We start from the raw sequence: 16,719 nt of genomic DNA, 5'->3' as shown, positions 1-16,719 counted from the left end.
CACCAGGCCTACCTGTCCATCACCAACTCCCAGAGTTCACTCAGACTCACGTCCATCGAGTCCATGATGCCATCCAGCCAGCCTCTCATCCTCTGTCGTCCCCTTCTCCTCCTGCCCCAAATCCCTCCCAGCAACAGGGTCTTTTCCAATGAGTCAACTCTTCGCATGAGGTGGCCAAAGTACTGGAGTTTTAGCTTCAGCATCACTCCTTCCAAAGAACACCCAGGGCTGATCTCCCTTAGAATGGACTAGTTGGATCTCCTTGCAGTCCAAGGGGCTCTCAGGAGTCTTTTCCAACACCACAGTTCAAAAACATCAGTTCTTCGGCACTCAGCTTTCTTCACAGTCCAACTCTCACATCCCTACATGACCACTTGAAAAACCATAGCCTTGACTAGACAGACCTTTGTTGGCAAAGTAATGTCTCTGCTTTTGAATAGCTATCTAGGTTGGTCATAACTTTCCTTCCAAGGAGCAAGCGTCTTTTAATTTCATGGCTGCAATCACCATCTACAGTGATTTTGGAGCCCCCAAAAATAAAGTCTGACACTGTTTCCACTGTTTCCCCATCTATTTGCCATGAAGTGATGGGACCAGATGCCATGATCTTCGTTTTCTGAATGTTGAGCTTTAAGCCAGCTTTTTCACTCTCCTCTTTCACTTTTATCAAGAGGCTTTTTAGTTGCTCTTCACTTTCTGCCATAAGGGTGGTGTCATCTGCATGTCTGAGGTTATTGATATTTCTCCCCGCAGTCTTGATTCCAGCTTGTGTTTCTTCCAGTCAAGCATTTCTCATGATGTATTCTGCATATAAGTTAAATAAACAGGGTGACAATGTACAGCCTTGACATACTCCTTTTCCTATTTGGAACCAGCCTGTTGTTCCATGTCCAGTTCTAACTGTTGCTTCCTGACCTGCATACAGGTTTCTCAAGAGGCAGATCAGGTGGTCTGGTATTCCCATCTCTTTCAGAATTTTCCAGTTTGTTGTGATCCACACAGTCAAAGGCTTTGGCATAATCAAGAAAGCAGAAATAGATGTTTTCTGGAACTCTCTTGCTTTTTCGATGATCCAGCGGATGTTGGCAATTTGATCTGTGGTTCCTGTGCCTTTTCTAAAACCAGCCTGAACATCAGGGAGTTGACGATTCATGTATTGCTGAAGCCTAGCTTGGAGAATTTTGAGCATTACTTTACTAGCATGTGAGATGAGTGCAATTGTGCGGTAGTTGGAGCATTCTTTGGCATTGCCTTTCTTAGGGATTGGAATGAAAACTGACCTTTTCCATTCCTATGGCCACTGCTGAGTTTTCCAAATTTGCTGGCATATTGAGTGCAGCACTTTCACAGCATCATCTTTCAGGATTTGAAACAGCTTAACTGGAATTCCATCACTTCCACTAGCTTTATTCGTAGTGATGCTTTCTAAGGCCCACTTGACTTCACATTCCAGGATGTCTGGCTCTAGGTGAGTGATCACACCTTCGTGATTATCTGGGTCGTGAAGATCTTTTTTGTACAGTTCTTCTGTGTATTCTTGCCACCTCTTCTTAATATCTTCTGCTTCTATTAGGTCCATACCATTTCTGTCCTTTATCGAGCCCATCTTTGCATGAAATGTTCCCTTGGTATCTCTAATTTTCTTGAAGAGATCTCTAGTCTTTTCCATTCTGTTGTTTTCCTCTATTTCTTTGCATTGATCGCTGAGGAAGGCTTTCTTATCTCTTCTTGCTATTCTTTGGAACTCTGCATTCAGATGCTTATATCTTTCCTTTTCTCCTTTGCTTTTCACCTCTCTTCTTTTCACAGCTATTTGTAAGGCCTCCTCAGACAGCCATTTTGCTTTTTTGCATTTCTTTTCCATGGGGATGGTCTTGATCCCAGTCTCCTGTACAATGTCACGAACCTCATTCCATAGTTCATAAGGCACTCGATCAGATCTAGTCCCTTAAATCTATTTGTCACTTCCACTATATAATCATAAGGGATTTGATTTAGGTCATACCTGAATGATCTAGTGGTTTTCCCTACTTTCCTCAATTTAAGTCTGAATTTGGCAATAAGGAGTTCATGATCTGAGCCACAGTCAGCTCCTGGTCTTGTTTTTGTTGACTGTATAGAGCTTCTCCATCTTTGGCTGCAAAGAATATAATCAATCTGATTTTGGTGTTGACCATCTGGTGATGTCCATGTGTAGAGTCTTCTCTTGTGTTGTTGGAAGAGGGTGTTTTCTATGACCAGTGCATTTTCTTGGCAAAATTCTTATTAGTCTTTGCCCTGCTTCATGGGTAAAGTGTCTGCCTGCAATGCTGGAGACCCGGGTTTGATCCCTGGGTTGGGAAGTTCCCCTGGAGAAGGAAATGGCAACCGACTCCAGTACTCTTGTCCGGAAGATCCCATGGATGGAGGAACCTGGTAAGCTACAATCCATGGGGTCACAAAAAGTCAGACACGACTGAGCAACTTCTCCGTTACCAACATATTATTAACATTTCCTTACATACAGTTTCTAGGTTTTAAAAAATGTTGAACTATTAATTTAAATTATTTTCTTTCCAAAACAAGTTTTTAAATTTATTTTTGTTTCCAATATAACTTTCAGATATTTACTTATTTACTTTACATCCTTGCTTCATGTATTCTTTTGTTTTTTCCTTTCTCTGCCTCTTTCTTTTTTGTTGTTTTTAAAAATTTATTTATTTTTAAATTTGCCTTAATTTTTTTATGTTGTAGCAATTAGGTTTTTTACAAGGTTCAGCCATCCACATACAATTTAAGCTTTTATTTGGGAGTGTGGAGAGGAACTCTGGTAGATTCGGTATTCTTCCTTCATAATCTTTGACCTGTTGGAAGAAGCAGCCATGGTGTTACTCTGTTCTCCTAGAGCCACTGCTGGCTCTAAAGCACACAGCTCTGACGTGTGTCTGCATGAGTATGCATTCTAACGAGAGTGGAACTTTTAAAACAAATTCCCTTACACCCACTGATTATTCCCTGTCTCGCCGAAGGCAAGATTTCTTAGGTTTGTACTCAGCTTCCTTCCTACTTTTGAGGAAAAACTAAAAACCTTTATTCCCCCCCTTTTGGAAATGAGATTTGAGAATCAGATTAAAAGGAGTCCACCTTAGCCTATAGTGTTATTTGAGTCACAAGACATCTTGAATCATTCTGTCAAGTTAGAACCTGCATTTTCAAATGATGCTTAGCCTAGTTGCTGATCCAGAGGAGGTACTGTAAATATTTGGTGGATGATTGAGGCAGTACCTTTCCATCTAAGAAACCCTTGTCCTTTCTGAGTAATTCTCTGCTTTTCAGCAACTAGAGTGAAAGACAAGAAGATCTAATCTTAATCAGGGTGGCTGAGTGTAGAAGGAAATGTGGTATCTTAGGCTAACCTCTATTAGGGTTGTAGTATAAAACTTGATGTTACATTAGGAAGCAAATGTATAGTCAATGCATTTATCAGTGTAGAAGTAATAAAATGTGCCAGATGTCTTGTATTTCAGTGCCTGGTTCTTTTCCTCTCCCTACCCCCCTTTTCTGAAAATACAATGGTTGTATACTGCTTTCAATAATTTTGACTACTCTTAACTAGAAACTTAGATGCAAATAACACTATGTCCTAGGGCATGGGGGATATAAACATTAAAGACCTGTTATTCCCTCTACCTTGTCAAAGTAAAGTCCATTTTCTTCAAGCTAAAATTCCTAGTTATTACATGGTGGAGTAAAAGTAGATAAAGAAGGTTTTAAGATTCAGAATAGTTAGAATCTTGGCTCTGCTACCTATCAGTTGTTAGATGATCTTGGGTGAGTTATTTCCCTTAATCTCTAAAATGGTAGTAATTAACAGGCACTTTAAGGGAGATGGTGAGGCTTAAATGAGAACAAAAACAGGACATTTTGGTTTTTACTTGATGAATACCAAACCTATCTAGTGCCAGAAGTTCAGGTTATTCCCCCCCCCCCTTTTTTTAAATACCACTCAGCTGCTAATAGGTGGTAAGATGTTTTAGAGTGTTCTTCATTTGTAATTCTTTTGAGATTTAGATGAAGATTTAAATGATGCTCTTCTAGCAAGTGCTGTTCTTTGAGAGTTACGGTTGAGAAGCTGGTTGCCAGGTAAACTATACTGGTAAAATAGTCAACAGACTATTTCCAAGATATATTTAACCATTTTTTCATTTTATACATTCTGCAAAGTTGTTGTTGCTATTGTATTTAACATCAAGACCCTTTGTTGTTTAGTTGCTAAGTCGAACCCTTTAGGACCCCAGGGAGTGCAGCACACCAGGCTTCCATGTCCTTCACCATCTCCCAGTTTGCTCAAACTCATGTCCGTTGAGTCCCTGATGCCATCAAGATCCTAACAAGTTAGGGTAACACTAACTTGTGTTTACATTTATTTTTCTGTCACTTATCATTGAGAGGGTTCTTAATGAAGACTTTCTTCCAAGAGTTAATCAAGGCTAGGCAATTGAAGTTTGCAGTTAAGCGTCTGTGCTTAAATTGTTTTCTATCAATTTGTAAATATTTTTCCTAGCAACTCTTCCTCAAGCTATCACTCCTTTTATCTTGAACTGGCTCAAATTCTTCCTTTCCAGAAATGTTTTTGATGTTATTACCAGTCCCTTTTCTCACATTTTCCTCACTTTGGGAGACCCAGCTTACTTTTTTAGCCTTTCTGAGGACTAAGTTCTTACGAGTTTGTGCTCGGTATTCTTTCCTGAGTTCTACGTGATTATACCCCTGAATGCTTAATTCATCTTGGTTAAGCATCAGATATATTTGTGGAATGCTGCTGTACTGATAGGGTGGAAAATAGTGAGGTAGTGGGGCTTACTACCAAAATGGGTAATGGAAAACAGTGAATGTGTTGTGTTAAATAACAAAAATGCTTTAAGCATCAAGAAGGGGGTAATTAGACTGCTGGAATTTTCAGGAAGTAAGTGGGACGTCAGAGTGAAGAGCGAAGAGAAGGTGGCGAGGTTTACTTCGTTATCCTTTATTAATAGCCCATCAGGGAGGAGTCTTGAGTCACGTCTAATACGCAGACGACTCATCCGGAGGCGACAACCCCCTCCGCCCTCTTCGGGACGCGGGGTCACCGGCTGCCAAAGGGTCTGCGTCCCAGCTGCCGGTCTCTCACGCAGTCGCCGCGCCGAGTCTTCCTCCGAGGCCAGCTGCTCCTTTGAGCGCTAGCAGGGAGCCGGTCCACCAGGCCTGTCCCCACCGCGCCCCGGGGTGGGGCCCGCCCAGCCTACTCTCCCTTCGGCGCAGGCACCTGCCTGGCCGCCCCGCTCGGCGGGGTCCTGCGGCGCCTCGGGGAAGCGCGCCGATTGGCTGCGGCTCGGGGCTGGTGCTTGGCTCCGGCGCCGCTTGACAACCGCAGTGTGCGAGAGGCTGAGCCGAGCGGTAGCCGGCTTCGGGAGGGGCAGACGCGAGGAAGGACGGACTGACGGGCTGATGGACTGACGCGCCGGGGGCAGGAGGCAGGACCGACGCGAGCCCAGACCGCCGCCCTCGCGCTCCCTCTCCAGCCCAGAACCCGCCTTTTCGGGGCCCCGTCCTCTGGCCTCCCAGCCGCTTTCTCCTCCGTGGTTTCTCCGGGCTCGACCCGGAGCCCTCAGGTGAGCGACTCCTGGAGGCGGAGGCGGGGTCGGGCTGCGCCTCGGGTTGTCATGGTCACCCGTCGCCGCCGGTCACCACCTGACAGGGCGGCGACCCTGGCGACCCCAAGGGCGGCGACCCTGGCACGGGAGAAGGGTCTTGGGTAGGCTGGGGTGCTGACTGGGTGGGGACTGGGGTCGTGGGTGAGGCCCCGGCGCCGCCGGGTGGGGGCCAGGCCGCGACTGGAAGCCGCCGCTCCTGAACCACACCTTTGCCTCGCTGCCAGTCCGGTTTTGCCGACCTAGCGACGCCCCTCGCCCTGGCACTGTCCGTCTTTGAGCACGGCGGGTGCCCACCTCGCTGCTGCTGTGGAGCGGGAGGGCAGCTGACAACGCTGATTCTTTCTTCCTCGCCCGTCTGCCAAGCCCGAGCGACAGCCGAGGGGCGAGCTCTCGTCCCTTTCTGGGCACGCCTTGGCCCGGAGGAGGGGAGGGCGCTGCGGGGCTGGGGCAGCCCCGCGAGGGCCGGGTTGGGCCTTCCTGACGTCAGTGGTCAGTGGCTGCAGGCCTTTGGGGGTCTGGGTGGAGTCGGGGAGAGGGGCCGCGACTAGATTTGGAGCTGGGGTTGGACCGGAGCCCCGGGGGCGCCTGCGTGGGAGAGGAGAACCGGAGCTTGTAGAACTCATGGGGTTAAGCCGCTTACTTATGTTGGGGAGAAAAGATTGGGGCTCCAGCTCTGGAGCGAGGCCTTGGCCGAAAAGGGGCAGGGGAAAACAGGGGAGGCATTTGACCAGCATTTGATTTTTTTCCCCCTTTCTGTACCCAGACGTGCAGTTAGTAATCACGCATGGTATCTGAGGAGAGCATTTTTGGCAACTTGGTTCTCTCTGCATAATGAGAGGAGAAGTCTTTGTTCCACCCAGATTCATAGGTTGTGATCCTAACACTTATTTCCCTCCCCTTGTTGGTGACTTAGAGTTCTTCAAGAAGTTAATGGCACAGAGATTAACATGTAAGGCTTGAATATGCTGTAAATTATTTTTTTCCCACAGTAAATCCAAGTAGATTTTTTTGTCTCCAGGGTTGGCATGTGTTGCTTTGAAATTTTACTGTAATAGAATGGAGAAACGCCTAAGAGCCTATTTTCCTTTATATAGCATATTCCTGGGTCTCATTTAGAAGGAAAATGTAATGAACAATTTTACCTTCGGTTTTAGTGGAATGATTGCTTCTACATAGGAAGGAAAAATTATTATAGTGACCAGCCAATTAAGCCATAATAGTGTATTGTTAGGGGAAAACACACACACACACACACACACACGCTTGAATTTGATGCCATTATAAATAAGCAGTTTTTTGTGAAGGAATTTTAATCTGTTTTCCACCCACTTTCCCACTTCCTAATTGTCTTTTTTTCATTTTGAAGCCAGTACTAGGATTATATCATAAGAGAGCAGGGTGCTATCCATTCCTAGTTACATAATGTGTTCAGTTTTTCTGTTTGTGAAGCCCCGTTATCAATTACTTAACTAAATAGCGTTTGATATGCTTGACATATGCTGCAGTTTGAGAAACACTTCAAAATAAGTGTGAAAAGATGCAGTTTTCCTTAGTAGCTTAGTAAGCTGAAAATCAGATTGCCTGGATTTAAGTTTCCCTTTGCTACTGATTGTAATCTTGGAAGAGCTGCTTACCCGACTAGTCTAATTTCCAAATGATAATACCTGCTTTTGTTTTAGTCTGGGAATGAGCCGTGAAGCTGAACAAAATAAAGTATTTGAAAGCACTTTGGAAACAAAATTTAAAACATCTGTTGATTACCTTTTAATAGAATGGAGGGTTGACAGGATAATTAAAAATTCCTGAGTGATCTATTTATTAGGTCCAAGACCTTATTTCTTACAATGGTCTTAAGGGGCTTATAAGAGACTATTAAAATACATCTTTACTCCTTGGCAGAGGTTCTTTATTACTGTGGTGACATGGCGAAAGGGTGTGTTCTTTCTGTATGTGGGTCAGGATTGCTTTCCTGGTTTCAGTAGGACGTTTTCATAGTTCAGAAAATAAGGCTATGGCCAATAATTCTTACTTGAGTTTCATTTGGTATTAATTCTTAGTGTACATCATTTAGTGTACATTCTGATCAAGAAACAGCGTACTTTATCCCCTCTGACCTCTGGTTTTCAAATAGGAGTATTCAAGATAAGCTGAAATGTGCCAAGAAGTAAATTTGTGGCCACAGAATATGACACACATTTATGGAATTGTCATCAATTTCCCTTGATGACTTGGATAAAAAATTTTTTTTAAATATTAAACAAGATATATGGAGAATGTAATATTGACACTAATTTCTAAGGTAAAATTCAAAGAAATTATATGTCTATAGGCTCTGTGGGGATGGGTTCAGTTTCTTTTGTCATTTTAGAGAAAAGTTTTAGAAGAATTGCCTTAGTCCTGGTAGCTCAGACAGTTAAGCGTCTGTCTACAATGTGGGAGACCTGAGTCCGATCCCTGGGTCGGAAAGATGGCCTGGAGAAGGAAATGGCAGTCCACTCCAGTACTATTGCCTGGGAAATCCCATGGACAGAGGAGCCTGGTAGGCTACAGTCCATGGGGTCGCAAAGAGTCGGACACGACTGAGCGACTTCACTCACTTTACTCAGCTAATGAATAAGAGATTACTTGATAGGACAGGAAATAAGTTGAGTTCACTTTCTGAAGCTTTGACATTAGGCTCCAAATTACTTGAATCCTAACTATCCTCTCTTGTTTTCACCCCTATACAGGCCTGAAGGTTATAATGGAAAGATCACAGGATTTTAGACCCAGTTGTCCCATTCTTGCTTCTGCACTTTTTGCAGTATAAGCTGAGACAAGTAACTAACATCTCAGAGTATTAGTGTAATCTTAGGTAAAATGAAGTTAGAAAGTTGTGAGAATTAATATAGACGGTGTATGGGAGTGTTTAGCACAGGACCTGACATAGTGGCTGCACAGTAAATGTTAGCATGTTTTTCCCTTCCCATCTCTGCATGTTAGGGTATTAACACTCCTTCAGACACATTCTTAGCAAGATAACCTCATTATTCCTCTGAACTTCCATAAAATTTTGTCATTTTTTATGTTACTCTTTACTTTGTATTTTATGTATAATGTTTTTGTACAGAAGACTTTAATTCACGTCTTCAGGTTATAAATCCGTTCCTGACCCTTGTCTAAGAATACTTTTTCCATTTAATTTTGAGACCATTGCATTGAATAGCCAAAACTTACATATTTCAACTGATTTTTCTTTTTCTTTTGAATTTGTTTTTGTTTGAGTAAAAAGATACCGTTACAAAACACCATGCCCTCCTTTATAAGCCCTTCTTTTGTGTTTTATCTTCTTGTTCACTGTAGTAACTCAGTCATTGTAACTCAGGGATGCAGCATGATGCTAGCAGGTGTACACAAGTATTTTTAAATGAGTACTTCAAACGTGTTTCTACAAGTAGGAGTCTCTCCATGTGTCATCTTTAACATAGTTGATCTAATCAGGATTCCCAATGTTTTAAAATTACACCTAGCTTTTTTTTTTTTTTTAAAAAAACAAGGTAAACTTTTTCCAGATCAAATTTTTGTTTTATTCACAGCACAGAAGCTGTTCCAGAAAAATTTCCAGAAGATCCCCTGGAGAAGGGAATGGCAACCCACTCCAGTGTTCTTGCCTGAAAAATTCTATGGACAGAGGAGCCTGGCAGGCTACAGACCATGGGGTCACAAAGAGTCAGACATGACCGAGTGACTAACACATGTAACACACAGCTCTTCCACAGCATGTTATTAGCAACCCTTTTGACATGTTGTCTGAGGACAATGTCCTTACTTTATGAGTTCTAAAGGGGGAGAAATTTACATTGCACCAGTCACATTCACGTCACTCTGTTAGGAAGTTGATCTCATTTACAAGTCAGCACTATTTTAGAGAAAAAGTACTACATGAAAAATGGCATAAAATTTTTATACTATTTATAGTTGATGCATTTGATTCAAATAATGAATTCAAATAACTCATTGGAGAAATGAATGAAATTCTATGACTAAGTGCCAAGTTTTGTGAAACCTATTGAAAAAGAAAATGGAACTTATATAAAAATCTTTGAGAAAGCTTTATAGAACTGAGCTAAAATTGGTGCCTTAATGTCCATTTTGATTTAATATTTTTCCTTTCTTCGCTTCCAGTTTTATTGAGATATCATTGACAAACAGCACTGGATAAATTTAAGGTGTACATAATAATTTGACTTGCATACATTATGAAATAATTATCATAAGTTTAGTGAACATCCATCATTTCATATAGATACAAAATTTTAAAAATAGGAAAAAATATTTTCCCTTGTGATGAGAACTCTTAGGATTTACTCTCAACAACTTTCCTGTATAATATTGTTGTTGTTTAGTTTTTAAGTTGTGTCCGACTCTTTGTGAATGCATGGACTATGTAGCCCGCCAGCCTCCTCTGTCCATGGGATTTCCCAGGGATTAAACCCAGGTCTCCTGCATTGGAGGCAGATTCATTACCATTTGAGCCATCAGGGAAGCCCCCTGTTTAATATACACCAGTGTTAATTATTTTTATCATGTAGTACATTACATTCCTAGTATTTGTTATCTTTTAACTGGAAGTTTTTACCTTTTGATGGCCTTCATCCAGTTCTCCTTTCTCCTTCTCCTTACCCCTGATAACCACAAATCTGGTCTCTTTTTCTAAGAGTTTGAAGTATAATTTTTGAAGACTATGTAAGTTCCTGTTATATAACATAGCAATTTGATATTTCTATACATTTCAAAATGATCACCATGATAAGTCTAGTCACAATATGTCACTCTATAGAGACATCACATGTTAATAGTTATTGTCTTAGTCCCCACACTGTACATTTCATATCCATGACTCATTTATTTTGAAACTGAAAATTTGTTCTTAATTTTCCTCACCTGTCTCTTCCTCCCCTTACACCTTTCCTCTCTGGCAACCACCTGTTTGTTCTCTGTATGTATAACTGTTTCTGTTCTGTTTTTTTAGGTTTCACATATAAGTGAAATCATTCAGTATTTAGTTTTCTCTAACTTATTTCACTTAGCATAATACATGGCAAGATTTCATTCGTCTTTTTTTTTTTTTAAAGATTTATTTATTTTATATTTGGCTGTGCTGGGTGTTTGTTGCTGCCCGAGGGCTTTCTCTCGTGGCAAGTGGGAGCTAGTCTTCATGTGGTGCATGGGCTTCTCCTTGCAGTGGCTTCTTTTGTTGCAGAACACAGGCTTTAGTGCAGGGTCCTCAGTAGTTGTGGTGCTTTGGCTCAGTAGTTGTGGCTTGTGGGCTTAGTTGTTCCACGGCATGTGGAATCTTCCCTGACCAGGGATAGAACCCGTGACCCCTGTATTGACAGATGGATTCTTAACCATTGGACCACCAGGGAAACCTTTCATTCATTTTTTTGGCTGAGTAGTATTCTGTTGTGCATATGTGTGTGTATACCACATCTTTCTCCATTCATCTATTAGTGTTTACTTAGGTTGAGTTTGTATCTTATTTTTGTAAATAATGCAGCAATGAACATAGGGGTTCTTATGTATTTTCTAACTAGTGTCTTCATTTTTTTTCAGATAAATATCCAGGAGTGGAATTGCTGGGTCCTATGGTAGTTCTATTTTTTAATTTTTTGAGGAATCTGTTTACTGTTTTCCACAGTGTCTGTACCAGTTTACATTCCCACCTGCAGTTCACAAGGGTTCTGTGTTTTCCGTATCCTTGCCAACAGTTGTTATCTGTTGTCTTTTTCAATAACAGCCATTCTGACGTGTGTGAGGATGTCACTGGTTTTGATTATTAGTATTTCCCTGATGATTAGTTGAGCATCTTTTCATTGCAGTCTGTATGTCTTTGGAAAAAAATGTCTAAATCTTTTGCCCATTTTTTAATCGGGTTGTTCATTTTTTGATGTTTTATGAGTTCTTTGCATATTTTGGATATTAACCCCTTGATATATATATATTGTTCGAACATTTTTCCAAATTTTGCTTTTTAAAAAATATTATTTTAAGAGCTTGGAAATAGAATTGGGTTGGTTTTCTTTTTAACTTTAGGAAAAGCTTTTGAAATGAAAGTCTGGGAAGTACCAAAAAAACAGTATCTCACAAATAGATGATGTAAAGCAACTTTAGGTGTCTAGTTGTGCTCATTGTATAGTACCCACATTATGGGAATTGTTAATTTCATTGTGTACAGTTGTTGACCAGACCACAACTGGAGGGAGTATTGTGTTCTATTTCAGGTGCTTTAAAGTGAGGTTAACAGTTGTTCAGAGGAGAATGACTAGTATTGTAGGGAATCTGGAAGTTATATAAAGATTGGTTGAAGGAAGTAGAGAAATAGACACGATGATTGTCAGACTCAAATGTGTAAATTTTTAACATAACAAATTTTTATTGTGCTGACCCTAAAGACATACCTAGATGAAAGCAGATTTCAATGCAATATTGGAAAACAAAATAAAATGCCTTTTTATACTTGTGAAAAATTGCAGGAATTCTGCATTATGTATTGCTGTGTAACAAATTACCCCCAAACTAAGAGGCTTAAAACAACAAATATTCACTGTACTGTTTCTGGAGGTCAGGAATCTGGGCCATCCCAGCTGGGAGCCTCTGAGCTTAGGTCTCTCTTGAGGCTGCAGTTAAGCTTCTCTAGAGCTATGGTCTCACCTGAAAGCTAGACTGGATAATGGTCTCCTTCCAGGCTCAGTGACTCGGACCTCTGTTCCTTGTTGGACTGAGGGCTTCCACTCTTCACAGACTGCTGACTGAAGACTTTCTTCAGTTCTTTGTTACTTGGATCTTTCTACAAGGTTTCCTCATGACGTGGCAGCTGACTTCCTCCAGAGAGAGCAGTTTGAGAGAGGGCACACACCTGCTCTTGGAATGGAAGTTACCATCTTTTTATAAATCTTGGAAGTGACACCCCAACACTTCCAGTCTGCACTTGGGTACAAGTGAGTTACTAAATCCAGTCCACACTCAAGGGCCAGGGACTACGAAAGGGTGTAAAAACAATAGTCTCACTGGTGACTGTCTTAGAGACTGAGACACGCACCTTGGGTGGGGTATAGAAATTTTCTGTCATTAGAGGTGTTTATGTAGACACTGGCAGGCCATCTGTCAGAGATGTGTTCAGATATTCTGTACTAAAAAAGAGAGTGGACAAAGGTACCCCCCAACTTAATTCTATGATAAGTTTATAAATGCTAAGGAAGTAGAAAAGCTAAGGATGGAAAACTCAATTAAGTGGGTAGTTATATAGTATACATACTATTGTACTTTCAATAGTTAATACTTATATAGTTGTGGTTTTTTTAGTATGTTTTCAAGTTTTTGTGACTCAGTACATTTTCTTATGTTTCTAAATATTCTGCTGTATAATAGATACAGTTGTATACCTACTGACAAACTTTTTTGTATGTTCAGTTTTTGAAGCATACTCAAATATCTTAAGTTCTACTTTTCTCATTGAAAACAAGTGTGGGAGTAAAAAAAAACCAAAACATAAAGGATAATTTTAATCTATTTCACAAAGATGACCTTGTCTTCAGGTGTGACAGAAAACTATACTAGAGATAGTTATATTTCATTATATAATGAAAAGTAAAATTGTGTTCTTTAGATAAAGTATCTCTTTTACCACAAATAACGTAAAACATACAAATAAGCAAATAAATAAAGAATACTGCATAAATTTATATGAATATTCACTTTGATCTTAATTGGTAAGCATTAATTTGTGATTAGAATTTTAAATTAATTTTATTATAAACATTACTCTTAAAAACATTCTGCCTATCTTTTTTTTCCTGCCTATCTTTTTTACATGTGTTTTTATAGGTTGAAATTTTACTTAATAAACATTTGAATTTTTACCATAAGCTGCTGTGAAAATTTAAGGAATAAACTATTTAAAACTTTAAAAATTCTCTGCAAGATTAATACCTAAAACTTTTGACTCTGAGTGAGGAGACCTTGAGTTTCTTATGCTTAGCTCTGCCTAATGTCCAATAATAATTCTATAGTCAAGTGGTGGCATTGTTTCTCATTAGTCAGTAAGATTCACATTTTGAATAGTACTAAAGAAGTTACTTGCTTTGATCTGACCAAACTTAACCCTCCATGTTTCTCTTGAAATCCGTGACACAATTTGTGAACTTTATGATTGGAAAAGTATTAAGTCTGAGACTGGAGAACTCAGCAGAGATCCAGTAGACCTTAAACAAACCCAGTGAACCATGTTGTGAACAAGTCATCTAAAACAGTGTGTTATTAATATTTGCCACACCCGTGTGGCATGCAGGAGCTCCCCGACTAAGGAGGGACCCCATGTCCCCTGCGTTGGGAGCATAGAATCTTAACCACTGGACTGCCAGTGAGGTCCCTAAAAAAGTATATTATTTAAGAATAAAACAAATTTTTCACATAGTTCCTTTTTAGATCTAAAATTCTTATGCTTTAAATTAGCACCATAATTTTGCTTTTGGTCGTGCTCCAAAAGCTAAGTTATGTTCAGCAGCAAAGCAGTTTCAATTTGAGCAGCAGCTATTGAAATTTATCTAGTTTCTTCTTCCTCTTCTGGGATGGTATCTAAAAGCATTCAGAATAATACAGTATTTGATATACCATTGTCTTTTATCCTGCAGTACAGCCTGTAAGAAAACCAGGCTGTCCTGAACCCCTGGTAATAGAGTTATTTACCTTTATCCCAAGAAGGTTGGGAAAGCACCAGGATCTGCATGTGGAGTGTGCCCAGGCCAAATTCCAAGGAATTCATGCTGTGAGACCTAAAGTTCTTATGAAAGTCAAAGTGAAACTGTGCAGTCCGTGGAATTCTCCAGGCCAGAATACTGGAGTGGGTTGCCATTCCCTTCTCCAGGGGATCTTCCCAACCCAGGGATCGAACCCAGGTCTCCCAGAGCATTGCAGGCTTATGAAGTTGTCTAAAAAGTATAGACCAACATGTAGTGGTTCCATATGTGCTACATGTGTTTGTGACAGGATTAAATGCACTTTCCTTATTGAGGAGTAAAAAATTGTTGTGAAAGTATTGAAAACACAAGCCAGAATCAGAAAGCTAAATTAAAAAATGAAGCTTTTTTGAGTAATAAATAGATCAAAAAGACGTAAAATTAAAAAAAATCATTTAGACTTCCCCATATTCGATATGGCTTTTCAAAGGTACTTTCAAATCTGGTTTGTTTTAAAGTCAAAAGTTAAACAGCTAAGGGACTCCCCTGCTGGCTCAGTGGTAAAGAATACGCCTGCAGTGCAGGAGACACAGGAGATGTGGGTTCGATCCCTAGGTTGGGAAGCTCCCCTGGAGGAGGGCATGGCAACCTGCTCCAGTATTTTTGCTTGGAGAATCCCACGGACAGAGGAGCCTGGCGGGCTTTAGTCCATAGGGTCACAGAGAAGCAACTGAGCACTCACAGATGCAAACAGCTAGAGCTCTTTCAATCTAAATTTTTGTTTCACGTTGGAGGTTTCCTTCCCTCCGGTCATTTTCAATACTGCTTGTTTTTTGATGGCAGTGTTCATTTGGATAACATAATTTAAAAATTAACTGGAGTTTATTAAGTAAAGGTTAGGAATTATATTTTACCAGACGTGGAGAGATCTTTTAAAATAAAAACTGTAGTCTTTAAATTCATTTTAGTATCTTACACAGCTGAGCTAATAATTTTGTCTCTCTAGCTAAAAGGGTATATTTAAAACTTTGATTAGATTGTTGTTAATGTAGACTTCTAGCTTATTTACCCACTCTATTAGCATTGTTTAATAGAAAAACTATGAAAAATGATAGAACTATGGACCTGTGTTGGAATAATTTTTTATATTATTCGAGTTCGATGAAGGTTTCTCATTTTGGCATATTTAGATGACTGTGTATCCATTTTATGTTGTTCCTTGTTTTTGTATTGTTGCCCTTTCTTTTCTTGGAAATCAATGTGATACAATAGAAAGAACTTTAGTCAACTTAATGGTTCCAGTCTTGTCCTAGGGTTTTTGTCTACAGTCTTTTCTTCCTTTTCTCCCTGTTTCTGTTTCTGTGTCTGTCTTTGCCTATCCTCTCTGGCTCTGTATTTCTGTCTTTCACAGTCAAAAATTCTAATTTTCATTGTTATAAAGCTTAGGTTCGGGATTGGAGAGAACGCAATTTCTTGCCTGTCAAGATAAGGCCACGCAGATGTTTTAAGGAAGTAATGAAAAATTGATCTGAAAATTAATCTAAGTATATATGTTTGCCTCCTTTTTACCCCTTTGTGTTTTGCTACACAGTTAAATAGTTTCCTTCAGTTACTTTTAAGAAATTTCATGGATGGCGTTGACATCGATGTTGATATCGGAATTTACGTCCTGACATGTTTCTGAAAGAAGTACTCAGCTGCTAGTGAGATGTTCACCCTTAATATAAATGCTGGGCTAAGTTTTTGAGCATACAAAGCTTTGTGTCTTCATCTGTAAAATGGAGATAACATTGTCAGTCTTATGATTGTTATAAAGATCAATTAAGCAATATAAGATCCTACAATAGTTTTTGTGCCCTAGAGTTTTTGCATTGTAAATATAGCAGTTAATCCTGTCTTTGGACTTGCCTTGTGGCTCAGATGGTAAAGAATCTGCCTGCAATGTGGGGGACTTGGGTTCGATCCCTGGGTTGGGAAGATCCCCTGGAGAAGGGAATGGCTACCCACTCCAGTATTCTGGCCTAGAGAATTCCTCGGACAGAGGAACTTGGCAGGCTATAGTCCATGTGGTTGGGATTCTTCAGTACCTGGTACCTTGATATAGAACTTTTGAGATCTAATTCTGTGATTTTTTTTCATTTTCATAGTTTTTTTCTGTTAAATTAAAACTTTTATTTGTATAAGAAATGTATGTATAATTAAATAATACATGAATATATATTTGTTATAAACCATTCAGATGATGTTGAATGATGAAGAATAAAAAAATCTCCCTTCAATCCTTTCCTTTCCTAGTTCCCTGCCCTCCATCCAATCTCATTCTTCTTTTC

General features: G+C 40.0%; 1 protein-coding gene across 4 annotated transcripts in view; it reads left to right on the top strand.

Annotated features, from left to right (window-relative positions):
- The first annotated feature begins 5,390 nt into the window (after positions 1-5,390).
- WDR47 (WD repeat domain 47) overlaps positions 5,391-16,719 on the top strand; it is a 62,751-nt gene continuing 51,422 nt past the window's right edge. For all 4 annotated transcript variants that reach the window (XM_060412349.1, XM_060412348.1, XM_042251807.1 and 1 more), the window contains exon 1: positions 5,391-5,630. The gene's annotated coding sequence lies outside the window, so the exon portion shown is untranslated. The remainder of the gene's footprint in view (positions 5,631-16,719) is intronic.

The sequence above is a fragment of the Ovis aries genome, chromosome 1, assembly GCF_016772045.2.
Source record: "Ovis aries strain OAR_USU_Benz2616 breed Rambouillet chromosome 1, ARS-UI_Ramb_v3.0, whole genome shotgun sequence".
Classification (NCBI taxonomy): Eukaryota; Metazoa; Chordata; class Mammalia; order Artiodactyla; family Bovidae; genus Ovis; species Ovis aries.
This window is presented reverse-complemented; position numbering and strand designations above follow the sequence as displayed.